The sequence below is a fragment of the Acinonyx jubatus genome, chromosome C1, assembly GCF_027475565.1.
Source record: "Acinonyx jubatus isolate Ajub_Pintada_27869175 chromosome C1, VMU_Ajub_asm_v1.0, whole genome shotgun sequence".
Taxonomy (NCBI): Eukaryota; Metazoa; Chordata; class Mammalia; order Carnivora; family Felidae; genus Acinonyx; species Acinonyx jubatus.
Window position 1 is genome coordinate 150,680,118 of NC_069381.1, and position 17,383 is coordinate 150,697,500.

At 38.7% G+C, this 17,383-nt stretch overlaps 1 long non-coding RNA gene across 2 annotated transcripts in view; it reads right to left on the reverse strand.

The window, feature by feature from the left end:
* Window positions 1-17,340: 17,340 nt before the first annotated feature.
* Window positions 17,341-17,383, reverse strand: part of LOC113598206 (uncharacterized) — a 19,876-nt gene continuing 19,833 nt past the window's right edge. For both annotated transcript variants that reach the window (XR_008295402.1, XR_008295401.1), the window contains exon 3: window positions 17,341-17,383. This exon is cut by the window's right edge and continues 914 nt beyond it. This is a non-coding gene — a long non-coding RNA (uncharacterized LOC113598206).

The window sequence follows — 17,383 nt, forward strand, 5'->3', positions numbered from 1 at the left end:
TGACCTTCCCAGCTCTGCTGATGTGAAATTTTATATTTGAGGAATAGGATGACAAAAGTCTTTAGCGAGTTAATTTTCTCAGAACGAGGAATGGAAAGTTTTGTCTTCTAAAATGTCACAGTGCTATAAAGCCCTCAACATCACACACTGATTTCGCTGTTATGTTGAGAATTTGTTCGATTTTGGCAATTATTTAAGATTTTTCCTTCATCTAAAGTAACATCTAAGGCTGTGAAGTCCTCTACAAGGGAGTTATAAATGTTTCAATAATTACTCAAAGCATATCTTCTACATACATTGCTTAGCAAAATCTACTCATTCAAATTATTACAGAAGTTAATGGCACTTCTAAAACATTCTTTACCAGTGAAAATCATTTGTCCTTAAACCAAATATTGAGGCCATTAATTCTGCCTACCTAGAATTCTTTTCCTTTCCACTCTTCTGGTCTTAGACCTCCCCCTTACCTCCACACATACGTGACTCAAGATTGGCCCAAGGAATACCTGAAGTCAAGCCACTCAAGAGACTTTTCCAGGATAGAAAATATAATTGGAGCTTGGAAAAGAGAGCGTTCTATTTTTTTCTGGTAGTGCAGTTATCGGTATATGGCTGCTGCTGGCTAAGGTTCCTCCACAAGACAAGAGAACTATGACAGCAGGAGAGAATAAGGATAGTGTGCAAGGAGAAGAGAGACAGAGGCAGAGAAAATCAATGTGTTTTGCTTTTGTTCCTTAAGCTCATTGAAGTTGAGATTCTAACACCTTTGGCTGAAAATAATCTGAGGACCACACTAAGGACTAAGAATGACTTGATTCTTTGATATTTGGGCCAGGTGTTGAATTTTTTGTCTAACAACTCTCTTTGGAGGAGATTCACTCCGGTGATGTTGACTGCAGCTGAAACATAAGTCCTTGACTTGAATATGCAAAAAATCAAATGAAAACCAAACTACTTGTAATTTCTTAAAATAAACATTCCTCATATTTTTCCATATCACATAAAGCAATTCTGTAGCCTAAGAAAACAGATGTGTTCCAGATTCAGAGACTTAAGTTGCTGTTACCTGTCCAGCCATCCATCTCTAGCCAGCCAGAGAAAAGGATATGTTGAAAACTCTTGGTTACTGCCCTGGCTTTCAATCTGTCTGTTAGAAAAGACTTTGTGAGTTGTTAGCAAATACACAGTAACAAGCTAGTCTATGCAGAACACATGGATGATAATGGGGGATATAAAAATAAAAGCCCAGGGAGAACTCCACTGAATGTCGCCACCAATGATGTTTTGAAGTTCAGCCGCTCTGAAACATCCTGGTCTTGTATGTGACCAATATTAGAGTTCTCCATATTCTATACTTTACCTCTTAAGAAGCAACAACTATGCAGCTGTTATGGTTTAAAGGTGCTTTTCATATGCATGGCCTTATTTCATCCCTGTAACAGTCTGAGAAAGTTATTGTTATTCCCAGCTTATAGATGGCAAAACTAAGACTCATTGCGTTTTATAACTTTCTGGAGGTCACTCAGCTAGCACATGCCAGAGCCACCAACTAGACACATGTCTTTTGGGTCAAAATCTTAAGCTTTTTCCAATATTGCCTTCCCAAACAAAACAACTAGATATCCATTTTCTATGTAGAGGATTTCATCTATCACTTTTATCTATCACTTTTAAATATTATAACAATCCCTGTATTTCCTGAAATTAATTCAAGGTTTTAAAAAAATGCTCTGACTTCTATATTTCACTACCCCACTGTTCACTTCCCTCCCCCAAACCAGGCAAAATGAGGCTGAGGTTATGATGGGAGTGAAGTGGGGAGATCCATTTCACACTTTGTTTGCACTACTCTTGGCGTGTGGAGTCAGGCAAATGAGAGGCAACCACAAATCTCCCCATTTGACCACTTGTCCAAAGGTGAGGTGAAAAGGTTTAGTGGGAGAAGTTTGACATTTTATCCCCAAACAAATATTAGAGATTATCCATGGAATTAAATTAGCCATGTGTACACAGTCTAGGGAATTAACTCTATCTGAAATGGTGGATTATTGCAGAAATTGAAACTAAGCCCTTAAGGCACTCTTTCTACTTTGTTCTCTGTATTTTTTACAATGAGCTTTTAGATTATTTTGCCTATTTTGATGGCTGCTTTTCAGTATGTTCTTATTCGGTATGTATTTGTGCACTGCTCTAGCTGGTTTGAACAATTTTTTAGAAAGTATTCCCCTGATAGCCCTCGAAGCAGACAAGTATTACTTGAAGGGGAAAAGGAGATTTCTATTAGGTTTGAGAGTCACAAGTGAAAGGAAGAAATTTGAGAAGTATAAAATACTCCACAGACTGCAAATCCAAAACCAAAACATGACTAACAAGGTTTTGACAAAATAAAAATCCCACTGGTTTTCCAGTATATTTTGCAAGCAGTACTTTTAGTGAGTTATTCTTTTTCTGGTATATATTACAGTGTGTGTGTGTGTGTGTGTGTGTGTGTGTAAGTTTTACATTATAATTTTCTCAATTACCTCAGATATGAACAAGAATCAGGAAAATGAAGCCAAATAAAAACAATTACGACACTGTCCTCACCACCTTTTGAGAGCCCTAGGAATTATTTTAGAGATGGAAGGGATTTATAAAAGCAGTAAGATCATCAGCCTAGCTCATTATTTGCTATAATTTTTGTAGCCATATTACTAACAATAAATTTCAAGTGAAAGATCAATAAATTTGACTTCTCTGCCTGACTTTGAATTTGGCAATCTAGTCCCCCCAAAAAGGGGCAATAAAGGAGTGATTCACTAGGAGAATTATTTTCTTCCCCACGTGCCTGAATTTTTCGTCCAGGAGAAATGGCACACGTGAGTAGAAGCACGTTCAAGCAATTACCTACAAATTTTTACACATTTTGAATGTCACAGAAACTAAAGATAAATTGTCTTCACTTTTTTTTTAAACTACCCTTACTTATCCACTGTGAAGGATTTTCAACCTAGTTACACTAGGTTTTGTTTTGTAGTTTGAGTTAATTTCATGATCTGTAGATATGGTATTTCCCATACTTGTTTTTCTTTTCACAGAACAGGGACCTAAATGTCAGGTAATATTTTCTGCCTTCCCATAGCGAGCGGTTAGAATGCTGTGGGTTCTGTTTTGCTAGGTCTATCTCTGAGCAACATCTTGGGCCCCTTGAAGTGATCAGGAACTGAGACCTAGAGCTCTATACACTAATCCTGAAATTGGGGTGTGAAATTCATCTGCAAGTTAAGGATTAAGAGTAATAGAAAGATAGTGTGGCTAGTAATAAAAGAATATTTTGCCTGAACTTTTTCTAGTGATACTCAGTTTGGGTGTTCCTACTTGTTGTGAGGTAGGATCTAAGACTTATCAAAGACTCTCTCCAGCCTGTGACTCCTTTAGCAATGTTTTATTGCATACAGCAACGCTTACTGACCTAAGAAATGGGCCTATTTTGGCAAGGTGAATTCTAAAGCAGTTATGTAACTTTAATTTGCATTAGAATAATCTAGAAGACTTGTTAAAAATAGATCATTGTTGGCCCCACCCCTGAGATTTTTTTTAATTCCAAAAGGGTATGGCCCAAGAATTTGCCTTTTAAACAAATTCCCAGTGATGCTGATGTTGCTAGTTTAGTGACAACATCTTAAGACCACTGCTCTAAGCCACTGACTACTTGTAGCTTAAATAATTACTCCTTTAGCTGGAAACATGTTATGATTAGAAAGGACACAAGTCTCTATGTGTCACACGTTATTTTAATCGATTGCATGAATTCATTCTTGAGCGAACAGCAAGGATGGTCTAACACCAGTGTTGACAATATTTTGTATGTTCTCTGAGAAAGAGACAGTCAAGCTTATTTAACAGTTATTTCATGAGTTAAACATTTTGCAGGGCTTGCTCAGTGCTGATTGATTGCACCATTAAAACACATAGGTAAGGGTGGTAAGATCTTTGAAACTCTGTTGTAGAATCTTACTTTTAATCATTCTGTGTTCTGCACAAAAAGTTGGTAGCAAAAAATAAAAGTTGAAAGAAAGATGGGCTCAGGAATCATTTCAATCTGATGATCCTCCCAGAGGAGACTATTTTGTGGAAGTAAAGAACTCGGAGAATCTGAGCTAAATTGGCCAAGCCATTAAGGCAGCTCGGACAGTTCTAAATAGTGCTCTGAGAGTCAAACCCAAAGGGTACTTCTACTCCTGAAGACTGAAGTCATTCCCATGGAGTAGCCAATGTAGCCAGGAGCTGCCCAGGCCCATTTAGATGCTGCAGCACGCACATGAAAAAGAAGTGTTGATAAATATCTTTGTCTCACATTTTACAGAGAAGATTTAATACGTATTATATTGCATTCTGTCCAGTTTGGTTGTTTGCGGTTATGAGAATTTTACATTAATTTATTTATCTGTTATATCTCTGTGGTATATGAGCATTCAAGAAAATATGTGAGAAATATAATCATTAGTATAGTTTAAAAACAGTAAACCAGAGTTAACATAAGCAAGTTTTAAAATATGGTGCAGCAAAATCATTCTACACACACTATTTGGAATATTCTAGGAGGAGAACCATGGCTTCCAAATTAGTAGATTCCACCCCCCCTTACATATGAATAATATAACTGAATATTAATTTTTATTGCTATTTCCCATATAAAATATTTATACTATGCAGATTTTCATGTTCAAATATTTCTTTTTAAATTAATTTAATAAAATATTTGGTTTTTTTCCGGTAAAGCTCCTGATTGCCTCTTGTAAAATGATACAATTGGTAGAGGTCATTTCACCAGCAGTGAAGAACATAAAAAATAATTGTCGAGAAGAAAAAAATGAAGCATGTTGTACACAGTTTCAATTGCAGCATGACCAGAAAGTTAGAAGGGAAATCTAAGGAAACAATGAACACAGTTTAGTATTGTAGACAGGAAAGTAAAAACGTGAAATCACTTTCCAGTTGATTTATGTTGATTTCAGCAGGCATTATTCATGGAAACTATGATTCAAGGACCGAGAACATAAAACTTGTGCCACTATCTATTCATTTAGTGATACAAAATTGTGATTTCATGAGAAAAAAGGCAACTATTCAACACACTGATGGCAAACCTCACTTAATTATTGGAGGGATTTTGGATTCCTAATTTTTTGAATATCATTTTAATAATTGTTTGATTTAATCAATACATCATGTGAATTCTCAATAAAACACTGGATAGTAAATTCCTTAAGAATAGGGACTATGTATCACTCAGTGCCAATTGTTGTGCCTTGCATTTAGTAAGTGTTTAACAATTCTTTGTTAAAACTTTAGCTATATTTGGGGCAGGCAGACAACCTGGCGAAGTCAGTGTTTCACTCCTCAGCTCCTCACTAGCTCGCTGCCTGGTTTCTAAAGCTCACTTACGTCATCTGTAAAAAGAGGGGACAAGAATAAATGGCCTCTAAAGCCCTTTCTACCTCTATAATGCATTCTGCATAATAAAATGCCGTCCAAGACTACTGCACCACGCACAACAATACCGTACCCATTCCGACAATGTAACTTATAGTATGCTCTCTTTGACGTGACATTCCTTTTTCTGGTTCTTTTCATCTGTACCCCCTCGGCATCCAATCTTCTGTCTCATCAAGTCCTCCAGTCTCAGCTCTAATCCTCCGTGATTCTTGTTGTACCCAGCTCAGAGGTTTTAGAATTACATTTCCACTCCCATCCTTCTGTGAATCTGTCCGTTGACAGCTGAGACTTGGATCTGCACAGCCTTGCACATTCGGCTCAGGCACTGAGGTGCTGAGGGCCCTGAGAGACGAGTTACCTTGATTTGTGTAATGCCGCAAGGGTGTGACAAGGACCCTAAGATGGGCCCACGATACCAAATAGAGATCTTTTTACACCCTGCTCTTCACCTCTCACAGAGGTTATGCCAAACCTTCGTCACCCTGGGCCATTGTGTTCCTTGTAGCAGGTGATCTGGCCTCCTCATTCACAGATCAGTCCAACACAGTTTCCCACCAATAAACCCATCCTTGTTTGTGTTCCTTTCATCGCAGAGAAAAGGCATCTCACCTCTTGTTCACTAGGTCTTCTTAACTTTTTCAATTTCTTTTACAAAATTATTGAGAGAAAGAGAGAACAAGAGCATGCGTGCATGCAGGGGAGAGGCAGAGGAGGAGGAAGGGAGAGAATCTCAAGCAGGCTCCACAGCCAGCATGGAGCCTGAAGGGGGACTTACTCTCGCCACCATGAGATCGTGATCTGAGCTGAAATCGAGACTGTGTGCTTACCCAACTGACCCACGCAGGTGCCCCTCACTAAGCCTTCTTATTTGAAATCTATCACAGAATCCAGTCGAATAAATGGCCTCTAATACCCTTTCTACCTCTATCGTATCAGTGGAGTCTGTCTCCTAAATAGCTCCTAACTTGTACCCCCAGCCTCCCTCTACACTCATGAACTGCTAGTTTGGACTACAGCATCTCCCCACTGACTCTTGCTAGGGCTTACTTTTCCTCAGTGCCACCCGTGGTCCCAAATGGAAGCACTTTCTTCATTCCTGCACAGTGAGGGTGTTGGCTTTAAACTCCTGATTCTGCACAGTAAGGGTGTTGGCTTTAAAATCCTGATTTACTGGCCCTCCTTGTGCACAGAATTAATTTTCCCATAGTTCAGACAGCATCCTTTGAGGTATGGCTTCTTACCTTTCCAACCTTTTACTCCAAGTTCATCCACATAAAGATTTGATATCAGATACTCCATGAGGAGAAATCAATTTGTTGCTTTACTCTAGATGCTTCTCTCCTGGGGTCATCTTCATAGACCTTTCTTACTTACCTTCTTCCTAGGTTTAACTAAAGAGCACATTCTATAACGTTCCACATCTCCATCTTCACAGTCCTATGCTTCACACTGTAGTCAATCTCAGGACAGGAATCTGATCTATTTTGTCTGTATATTCCCATCACTGGGTGCCCTTGATCCTTGAGCTCACTAAATTCTTGTGGACGGAATACATTAAAAGATGCATGAATACCATTTCGTATATACCGATTTAAGAATATTTTAAACTCAAAATCAGTAGCTAGTTACCCTGACATAGGAGGAAGGATGTCCCATCAATTCTCATAGATTCAAAGTCATCTTTATGTTCTAAACTAGGCATCTGACATCCGTTTCCTCATATGTAAAGTGAGGATTATTATGTTCATCATTTGGCTCTTCAAATGGGAAAAGATAAATGAAAACACTATACAAAAATAAGTTATTATATATGACAAGGAGTTCATTTAATTCTCCCTTGTCTTAATCATTTTGTATGCTCAATGCCTGACATACAGTAACAATTCATTTTCAACTTCCAACTTTTTAATCTTTTTATTTTGTAGAATCTGATCAAAGGTTTTCTAAGCATTTTTATTTCAAGAGTGGGTTTCTGAGGCAGATTTCCTATTTATATAACTGTTATTCTTTTTTTAATATTTATTCATTTTTTTTTGAGAGAGAGAAAGAGATAGCATAAGCAGGGGAAGGGCAGAGAGAGAGGGAGAAAGAGAATCCCAAGCGGGTCCCGCACTCTCAGCAAAGAGCCCGATGAGGGGCTCAAACCCAAGTATCATGAGATCGTGACCTCAGCTGAAATCAAGAGTCAGATGCATAACCAACTGAGCCACCCAGAGGTCCCTATATAACTGTTACTCGATCTTTTCCCTTCTTTTTCACACATGCATTACACAAGCCCATGGAATCCCCCCTTCTCCTCCTCCTATACACATTCGGGAGATGAAGACTGTTTGAGGTAATTTGCAATTCCATTAACATTTCTTCACATTTTAGATAACGTATATTTTAAATGTATACATATGTTTATTTAAAAATATGATTCTTTTAAAATAACCAACTCTGGGGGGTGCCTGAGTGGCTCAGCCAGTTAAGCACCAAACTCTTGATTTAAGCTCAGGTCATGATCTCATGGTCTGTGGGTTCCAACCTTTCTTTGGGCTCTGTGCTGACAGCTCAGAGTCTGTTTGGGATTCTCTCTCCCTCTCTCTCTCTCTCTCTCTCTCTGCCCCTCCCCTGTTTGCATGTGTGTGCTCTTTCTCAAAAATAAAGGAACATTTAAAAATCTTTAATAAGGGGCGCCTGGGTGGCTTAGTCGGTTGAGCATCCGACTTCAGCTCAGGTCATGATCTTGCAATCTGTGAGTTGGAGCCCCGCGTCGGGCTCTGTGCTGACAGCTCAGAGCCTGGAGCCTGCTTCTGATTCTGTGTCTCCCTCTGTCTCCACCCCTCCCTGACTCATGCTCTCTCTCTGTCTCAGAAATAAACATTAAAAAAAAATCTTTAATAAAAAAGAAAAGAACATAACTATTTCTATAGGAATAAAAAAGTAAATTAAAATTAATAAATTAATAAATATATTAGTACATTATGAGAATTTGGGACCCTACATATAAAAGTACAAATGAAATTCTTTCATCTCACTGACTTGGGTACTTAATGTCTTGTGAATAAATAAGAGATAATTTCTATCTTGTGAAACATAATCTGAAAAGGAAAGCAAACTTCCAAATATATAACTACTATAACCCAAATAGCACAGAATTGTCCATAAATAATATTTAAATCTTTGGACCTAACTTCCAACCTCTTGGCTTCAGAATGCCTGGTTTGTTTTTTTGTTTGTTTGTTTTTTTTACTGGTATTGCTGATAATTTTGAAAATTTTTATTTTTTTAATTTTTAATATAATTTACTGTCAGATTGGTTCCATATAACACCCAGTGCTCATCCCAACAAGTGCCCTCCTCAATGCCCATCACCCACTTTCCCCTTTCCCCCACCCCCATCAACCTTCAGGTTTATCTATTTTTAACAATTTTGAAAAATTTTAGAAGCACTTATCTGTGAACATGAATTGTTGCTGTTGGCACTCACCTTGGCTGGTGGTGAGTCTACAAGTTTTGCCAAGCTGCCAGGTACTCTGAGGGTGGACTTTAGCTCCTGTGGGTTTTGCCTTGACCGTCTCCATCTGTAATGCTCAAAGTCAATGAGACTGGAGAGGCATTGCTTTTACCAGTAATAGAACTTTACTCTTAATTATGCTTGACACTTATTTGAGAGTGAGAAAGAGTCTTAGAGCAAAGTCGCTCCCCTCCCAAAAGTTTACAGTTTACAGTGATAAGGCTGTCCCTCAGGCCAGATCCCAATGGCCCTGCCGTGATCATGGTGGACAGCGGGTTGCTCGCCCCAGTCTGTCTTCATGGAAGGGCCTGCTGTGCAACAGTGAAGGGTATGGTCAGCAGGGAGCCTCCCGAGCTCAGCTCCTACAGGCTCTGCTTCAGCCACAGAGAACCTCTCACACACAGGTCATACTCTTCCCAGGGCAGCTTGTCTTGCAAGACATCTCTGATGGGCAGTTTTTACCACAGAGCTCACTGTCAGGTTGACCAAGGTTTTGTCTAGCCTGCACCACAAATAAGTTGCTCCCACTACCCAATCCTGCTTACTCTTCCTTCCTTTCTTTAACAGTGTTGATCCCTAATAAACATTTTGCACACCAAATTCTGTCTCAAATCTGTTTCCAGAGAACCTTACCTTTGATGGCGGTTCTGCCCTAAAGTGGCTACTGCCTGCTCCTTCTGACACCAGACCCACCACTGATTCCATTGCCAGCATCGTCTATGACAGATCTTTTTCAATTCACCCAAGAAATAAAGCTTTTTGCAAGAGAAGAATCCTCTAGTGTTTGGCGTTGTTCATGACACCTTGAGTCCTCAAAGGAGCTCTCCTCCCACATGCCCAAGAGGATAATCCTTTCAATGTGCTCACACTGTGGGAAACAAAAGTTGGCAAAAGCAGTTTTCTGCAAGAAATTCTTATTTTCTCTCTTGCAATTTCTCCTGTTCAAGAAAACCCAGGTCTAACAACTTGGAAAGATTTAGTGCCGCAGAAAGGAAAATACAGTGACATATTTATATAGTGATACATATTAGTGACATAGGGTTTTAAGAAAGGGAATATCAGTACCACATTCACGCTTTAGACAGAGAATTATACCAATGGGATAGAGAATAAATTGGGACCTGGTGGGGAGGGGGTTAGTTGAAAGTGAATAAAGACAGAGGGGTCAGATATAGGGTAATAAGCCAGCCTCTGTGACAGGTGGGTAACCTGGACTATAGAAACTATGAAGATAGAGTAGGAAGCTGAATATGAGTGAAATTTCAGTAACATGTGTCTGATTTTAGAACTTGAAGGGGAGGAAGGAGTCAAAGATGACTAAAGATTCTATTTGGAGCTAATGAAAAGATGATGATGCCATCCACAGAAATAGAGACAGAGAAAATAGGGCCATTTTGAGGGCAAGAGAATGAGGTTTGTGGGGGAAAAGCAGAGTTTAGTTGCCTGTAAGGAAACAATTGAATGGGCAGAGGCTAAAGTGGAGGTTCAGAATTACCCAATGAAAAGTACTGCTGAATCATATGGAACTACTTTCTTTACAGAACTTTCTTCATGTGGCAGTGGAGTGACCCAGGAAGATAGGTCTTTGTGGTCAGAAAATGCCCGCAGTTGGTACACAAGTCCTGTTGATATCTCCCTGACTCAACTCTCGATGTCTATAACTTGGAGATATATATATGTGTGTGTGTGTGTGTGTGTGTGTGTGTGTGTGTGTGTGTGCAGAATTCAAGACGTGCCTCCAGTCATGCTGAAGAAGGAGTAATTCTGTAGATAATGCATCTGAAAGCAAGACAAGTAGGTATTGGGTAGAAGACTGAGCGCTGAAATGTTCTAGCTCTTAAAAGAAAAGAAAGAAAAGGACCAACCTCCCCCTACCCTCCCTCACCCCTCCACAAATCACCAAATAAAAGGTAGAGACTCATTATTTCCTATTCTCAGGAGAAGAGAGAACTGATGAATATTCTATTTCATCATCATTTGGGATCAGACTAAACTTGGGGAATGGGGTTCTGCCATCCTTTGACATCATTACATTAACAAAAGGAGAAAGCTTTTGACCCCAAATGAAAAATTTCTTTCCTGTCATTTAAATATTAGCCATTAAATCTCTGCTTCCTGGAATCTGAAATAAAAACTCCAAATCTCTTGGAAATATCTATGAAACACACCATTTTCATTCACAGTGTGTCTTCTTAGGAAAATGTAGTGGATACCAATATAGTCCAGACTTTTTCCATCTGAAATGTCCAACAGCATAGCATTTAAAATGTACAGATTATTTGAAATACAACATTTCTGAAAAATTTTGGACCTAATAGTAGTCTTGCAAAAGCTAGCATTTATTGAGCACTTGTTATGTGTGAGTTGATATGCTTAAGTGACCTTTTTCTCCTCAGATCCAATGTTTAAAGGAGGTATAATCATTGTCCTTCTTTTAAGAAAGGAGACAAATGAAACCAAAAGATTTTAAGTAAATCTCTCAAAGTCACAGAGCTTGTAAATGGAGGACACAAGATATAAAGACAGAACTGCCTGATTTCAGAACTTTTCTCTCTTCACTACACAGTATATTACCTTCCTTCGATGGCACACGAGTGGAAAGTAAAATATATATTTTGAGAAGTTCTAAATAAATTGTGGAAGAAAAGCAGTAGTTCCTTGTCACGATTGCTGTTGCTAATCGATGTGTTATGAAAAAGCAATATGTAAGAAATTTTCATAATTAATGGGTCCCAACAGGCAGAGGATTTGGGCAGAACACTACTCTTTAAACATGTAATGACTCTTTGTGTGGGAAACCAAGATTTATTTCAGTTCAAAAGTGTGTCAATTACGTATAGAGGTACAAAATCGTGGTTACTATGGCTAATTTTTAAGAGCTTTTTAATTTTCTTTAACTTTTTTTTTTTAATTTTTGAGAGAGACAGAGCGTGAGCAGGGGAGGTGCAGAGAGAGAGGGAGACACAGAATCTGAAGCAGGCTCCAGGCTTTGAGTTGTCAGCACAGAGCCCAACACGGGGCTCAAACTCACGAACCATGAGATCATGACCTGAGCTGAAGTCGGATGCTCAACGGACTGAGCCACCCAGGTGTCCCAAGAACCTTTTAAAAGATAAATTTTAAGGGATTGATTCCCATGATTTAAAATGGCCTATTTCCTTTTCACACCACTTTTGGGTAATTGGGGAATATTCAAAATAACAAAATTTTGAAACATACCAGCCCCTAAGTCAAGGTCTGCATTTTATAATACTTTGAAATAATGAGTTAAAAGCTTGGACACCTTTATTCCAAAGATGAGGCAACATACTTATGAGGCATTTCAACAGTTTCTATGGGACTCAGCAAGTTGTGACACTTTTCTGGCTAGTTGTTATGCCCGCATAATATAACAGCAGAGATAGAATACTTTGGAGATGGATACAGTATTAGTTACAGTAACATCAGATGCGATTAAAACACAACAAAAGGCTACAAAGCATATGTCTCCAGCTCAAACCAAGTTTGCTCCAGCTCAGTTGGCAAAGCAAGGGGATAGCAGGAAGGACTGTGCTCCACGCAGTTATTCAAGGATCTAGGTTGATGCAGACTCAGCCAGCTTTACCATGTGGTACTGACATCCAGCTGATAGAAGATTTTAAATGGAGGTTTTAAGGAGTCAGGCTCTGAAGCTGTGCACATCACTTTCAATCGCATTTCATTGGCTAAAACCCAGTTACATGGAGATGCTTTACCGTAAGTGGCTGGGAAATACAGTTTGTGGGGCCAAGACATGAGGACATGGGTGTTGGTACATCTATGCCAATCTATGACACAGACAAAGGTAGGTTTAAGTCTCAACCTTGCCATCTGCTTCCCATACACTTGGGCATATTACTTAACTTTTACAGCTTCAGTTTCCTCTTTTGTAAAATGGTAGCAATAATAATTCATACTTTAACATTTTTGTAAGGATTAAATGTGATTTGCCTATAGTGCACTTGGCTCTGTATTTGGCAACGGGAGCTGCATGGTAAATGTTAGCTATTGTCTTTTTGTGGATAAATGGTATTCAAGTACATTGTCTTGTGTTACGATGAAAACGATCAGAACTGAGTGGGGATGATCCAGGATCAGAAACTACTGACCAGATCTTAAGCAAAAGGCAAACTGTAATGCAGGTTTAGATTATTATTAAGTAACTAATAATGATAGTTGGCAGTTATGGAGTACTAGCTTGATGAAGATCTTCACATAGATCAAGTTACTCAACACAGTGATATTATGATACAACTGCTATTATCATACCTATTTTTTAGTTGAGGAAACAGAGATTTAGAAAAATTAAGTAATTTGCACAAATCCACAACCAGAAAATCAGAGAAATGAGATTGAATTTATCTTACCAGATAGTTTATCTTACCAGAGACTTCAGGATCTAAATAACCATGAAAAAAAAAATCAGTAGTGGAATCTAGGGTGAGGGAGATTCACCAAACAAGGTTTGAAGCTAAGAACAGATGTGAATGGAGTTCATCTAGTGTCCTGAAGGATTGTCAACTTTTCTCATCCAAGGCCAAGAATATAAAAGGTCGAATTCTAAACAAGGCCAGAGGTCCAGCTCACAGAATGGAGCAGGGAGACCACCATTAGCAACAACAACGTTCGCCACACAAAATTTTTGCCCACAGCAAAACAACTGCCAGGTCAAGCCTGGGGTCCTAATCACTCCTACCAAACCTGGAGGGATCACGATCAATGCCCCGCAGCCACCCGGAGTCATTAAAAGGATCTGAAGTTTGGCAAGCTGGAAACACCTCTAGAACAGGCGAGTGCCGAAGTCCGCTCTTACTGACAATGAATGATTCCCACCTGTGGTGTGTGCTGAGAGGTGGGGAGGGAAGGGAGAGACACCATATGGGGATTGTGGGTTTTCCTAAATTAGGGGCCCGTTACTACTTTCAGGGTTTGAATTGCACAGAGTACAGCCTCTGCTTGGTCAGGAAGCTGGGATCGAAACACCGTTCAGAGTTCCTCCTTTGAGCCATCAAAACAAGATGATCTGCCACGCCAATGGATCCCTAGCCACTTTATGGATAGTGCTCTCTCTTCAAATTTATATGTAGACTTTTCATGGCATTCAGAAGTCAAAACACCATAATCATTTGCAGTTCTGTATGAGTGTGATTCAAACAAGGAAGAGAATCAGATTTCCAGAGACATTTTGATACTAGATGAGGGTGGGGGTTCGTTGGGGGATGGAGGTGGAATGAGAATAAAAATGGCAATAGAAAACATTGATAAAACAACTTCTGCCCAACTGGAAGGTGGCGTATCTTGGGCAAAATAAGAAATATCCATCGAAGTACTACACGTGACCTTGCCACATATTTCAAAACTGGTAATAATGTCCCTGTGTTTTAGTCCCCAGGAAGTAATGACTGACATCATCACCTCCTGTTAATAACAATTCACGGTTTATTTTTTAGCCAACGAACAGTTTTTGCTCCATTTTTGAGCCAGAAGCTTGCTTAAAATTCACACACATGCACACATGCAGAGTGTCTATGGACTTTGAGGATACCGATGCCATCGGCTTCCTTTCCATTTACAACTTAGAATCAAATAATGCACTTTAACAACAACACTGCGACAAACACCACAAGGAAAAGGGTGCTTGCCATTTGAAGGGAAACCGGAGCAAATCTGCAGCTAATGGGGCCATGCCGTAACTCCCCTGAGCTACACAAGAGCTGGGCATATCCCTGTGGACAGTAGCAATTACCTTCATTCTCCCTGATCTGAAGTAATCCTTGCTACATACGTCCCTCCTTGTGAGCGATGAGGCCCACTGTTTGCGGAGTCTAAGACCAAATGATCTTTCACAAGCAAAATTTAAACTTGAAATAGGATTCTCTGGCTCCTGACGCGGACTCTATTTTTCTCGTGTACTCTATACATTCCCAAATCAGGCTCAGGCCGGCTACAGATGGTGCTGGTGTGTAATGAGAAGGGCTCTGAAGCTGCTCAACTCCCAGGGGAAGATTCGGTAATGGAACTAACTATGTATTGTCCACCTTATATACTAGATTTGATTTTGGACTATTTGCCCAACTGTGTTTGTTTATTTCTCGGCACTGGAGGGCTTCCATTAGCTAAAGGCTGATTGAACATAGACTGTGTAGTAAGAAGGAACACAACATTTTTTCCCCCTGAATGCTGATGTAATCCCTTTTCTTTTACTGACAATTGAGTAATGTTTGCCATTGGAAACTGTGTTAGAAATGAGCTGATATTTGCAGTCATTAGTGAAAAAGAATTGTTTTGATCCCAGGGAACAAAGTGAGCATTATTTTTTTGGATGACAATGTTGCAGAAGTTTGTGCCTAAAACTTGGGTATTCAGGACCATGAAAGAGAAACTGCTAACATTTTAAAGCTGAAAATTACCTTGTTTCAGTAAATCGAAAGATTAATATTTAAGACCTCATAAATTTTGCTCACAGAGCATAGCCAAATATTATTATCATAACGAAAACAAAAACCTCAACTCAGCAAATTAGTCACCAAAGACCACATGTAAATTGACATTTTAGTTTCTTAACTAATGGAATCATTTGTCATTTTACTGAAGCAGTTCATTATAAAAATAAATTAAGAATAAGTAAATTGTAGTCATAGCAATCATGATGAAATTATTAGTAATTACATTTACCGGCATGAAAGTTTTCTGCCTGCTTCTCATCAGCAGATGTTATTCAAAATAACTTTGGAAATAAACACTGATGCTGTATCAAGTTTGCAGAACACATAGTGCAAGGAAGAAAGAAAGTTGCTAATTAACATTAGGAAAATATTGTCTTTCCCTTTCAAATATACACAAGTTCAAGTCTCCAATTCGAATATCAAAATGAAGAAAATGAGAAAACTCTCTACTACCCTAACTAGCAAAAAGAAAATTAGAAAGCAGAGACCAGCTCATGCAATTTCTAAATAAATGAAAAGGAAATTACATTTCTCTGGGTAAATGTTTACTTCCTAAAGCGTGCCAACAAAAGCTACGTTAGAAATGGGACACGGTAGTAACTAACTAACTTGCACTTAGTTGATTTAATTGGAAATGTGCTGTTTTTCCTTTTAAGCCTTTGCGTTAATTGTAGAATAAAGAATTTCCAATCTGATGTTCTAATTGCGCCTGGGATCTCGTATCCTGTTTACATATATATTGATCTGTCAGATGACCTCATATGTATCCAGGTAGGCCATATTAGGAAGAACATTTAACCCATTTTTACCATGATACTCAATAACAGAACGTTTCTATTTCTAGCTTTTTAAAAATAATTGTTATGCCTAACATTCAATGTATGCAGAGAAGCATCATGGTTCAGATGTGCAATTTCAACTGGTAAAATTTCAGGTACAAAAATATAAAATATAATAATTTTTAAAATTTCATAAAATGTCATTTAAATCTTGACATGCAGAAAAAAATGTTATTGGTTAAAAATTACTTCTATTTCTATTCCATATAAGGCATACACAGAAACTTTTCCTCGAATGGCTGTTGTTATTTCTAGCTAATGTTGATGTTAGTAAATTGATATAGCAAGATGACTTTTTTGGTCAAATTTGCTTGCCTACCTTACAAACATATGGAGTAACAAAAAAGGCAACCCTTCTTAATTCTCTTTACAAAAATGAAACATTTGTGATGCTTTTAAACTAGATTCAATATGAAAATTTTAAAAAGGAAAATAGATGCAATAATTATAACTAATGTGTATCTTGTTATGACTTCTTTTTAAAAAGGAATAATGTTGGACCTCTCAGACCAAACATCTGGGATAATATTTGGAATTAGAACGATCTGGTCTGGGAGTTTTATTTAAGTGAATTTAGGAAGACAGTGTTGTGACCAGGTAGTGGAAATTGCCCATTCAGGTCGAATGGATTAGGCACCTACAATGAAGCCAGAGAATGGAGACTTGGCTGGAGAAGGGACCAGAGAGCAGAGGAGGAGGGGACGAGGAAGGAGGAAGATGGGGGATGGGAGAAGGGGCAGAGGATGGGGACTTCAAATCCCATAATGGGTTTGGAACAAGCTGCCTAAGAGCAAACATACTTCTTGAGTTTTCCTTTCACTTAGAAACAGTTACAGCTGCTTCTTCATTTATGGTTTTAAGACTACCAGAAAACGGCAGCATTCCTAAGGAATTTTAATCCCTTCTTAAAGTTTGAAGGGTTGGCTAACAGCTTTGGGGTAATGCTCAGCTGCTTGAAATTCATATAATTTTCTTATTAGTTGGAAGGAAAATCCCATTCCCTCTCTTCCCCCGCCCCCCCTCTCTCTCATACGTATATTCCTATATAGGAACAGGGAAGTAGATAGTAAGGGAGTAATTTATTTAATATATTTAGCTTGTGA